Source organism: Nannospalax galili, unplaced genomic scaffold (genome assembly GCF_000622305.1).
Source record: "Nannospalax galili isolate Female #2095 unplaced genomic scaffold, S.galili_v1.0 scaffold95, whole genome shotgun sequence".
NCBI classification, from domain to species: domain Eukaryota; kingdom Metazoa; phylum Chordata; class Mammalia; order Rodentia; family Spalacidae; genus Nannospalax; species Nannospalax galili.
Genome location: NW_008342393.1, coordinates 805444 through 806739, shown reverse-complemented (window position 1 = coordinate 806739; position 1296 = coordinate 805444). Strand labels below are relative to the sequence as shown.

Below are 1296 nucleotides of genomic sequence, written 5' to 3'. Positions count from 1 at the left end.
AGACAGCCAGGGCCGAAGGCAGGAGGCCGGAGGGCGGTGCGTGCCCAAGCCTTGCCTTCCCAGGCGCTGCGGGGCTGGTGGGCCGCGGTAGTCCAGGCGGAGGACGCCCGGCTGCCGCTCCCGCAGGACTGGGGCGCCGGGCGCCCCTCGCGGCTCCCCCCCGCCCGGGATTGGGCGGGGGGGGGGGGGGGGGGTGGGGGTTGGGGGGGGGGGGGGGGTGCAGCGCCTGCGGCCAGCTTTCTCAGGGCTGGCGGGGCCTTTTTGACAAGCTGATTGTGAGGCGGCGATTGGCTGAACCCCGCGTGACGCCGGTAACAACAAAGGTGGAGTTGGAAGAAATTAGATTAAAGGAAGGGGGGGGTTGAAGGGGAGCTAGCGGGGAACTGGAGGCAGAAACCTGGGGGAGAGGCACGAAGCTCCGTCTACCGATTCCTTCGCGCAAACCCGCCGGGATTTTGCTCTACACCCCCCACCCCGGCCTAGTTACCGAAGCCGGGGTAAGAGGGATGGCTACTGCTTCTTGAACAATCTGCCCCACTCCCACCCTGACACCCTCTACTACGACCCGGGGGGAGAACTTTTTGCTCGGACTCCGTCGATCCTGAGCCTGGCGAAGGTGGCGTGAGCGGGGAGGCCTTGGGAACATCGAAAGACTAAAAACCCGGAAGGCCCTCGCGGGGCACCTAGATCTCCGACGAGGCGGAGTGTTTCCCGTGTTCCGATGTGTTGCAAATCTAGGGACTTCGTTATTATCTTTCATTTTTATAACACTCCCTTCACCCCTACCTCGCTTTGGCTTCTGGGTTGCAAAAACAGAGCAATAAAAAAAAAAAAAAAAAAAAAAAAAAAAAAAAAAAAAAAAAAAAAACCTGCGCACACACTCAGACACACACCAGTGGCGACAGGGAAGCATTGGAAAAAACGCAGAAGCAGGAGGCAGGAGACAGCGGGGATAGAGCCATGGGAGCGGGGAGCAGGCAGGTTCCCTCGCCGGGCCCGGCAGGGGAGCGAGGAACCGGGCTAGCAGATGGAGTGGAGCTCGTTCTAGGCAGCTGGCTTGGCCGGAGAATGGAGGAGCCGCCAAGCGACCGGCTGATTGGAAGAGAAACGCAGAGCGATGGAGGCGGGGGTAGGAGGACGATTTCTCTGCGGGGACTGGCGGCGGCGTACACGCCCGGGTCGGGCGCTGCAGAGCTTGGCTAGCTTTCAACCCGCGCTCGGCAGCTCCAGCTTCGCGCGCCCCCACCCCCAGCCCTGCCGGCGGCTCCGCAGGTGAGTGCAAGCTGGGGGCAAAAA

General features: G+C 62.3%; 1 protein-coding gene across 3 annotated transcripts in view; it reads left to right on the top strand.

The window, feature by feature from the left end:
* Window positions 1-952: 952 nt before the first annotated feature.
* Ubtf (upstream binding transcription factor) overlaps window positions 953-1296 on the top strand; it is a 14258-nt gene continuing 13914 nt past the window's right edge. Inside the window, exon 1 of one of the 3 annotated variants that reach the window (XM_029566000.1) lies at window positions 953-1272. The gene's annotated coding sequence lies outside the window, so the exon portion shown is untranslated. The remainder of the gene's footprint in view (window positions 1273-1296) is intronic. The other 2 variants (XM_008838170.3, XM_029566002.1) reach the window with 2 other exon arrangements.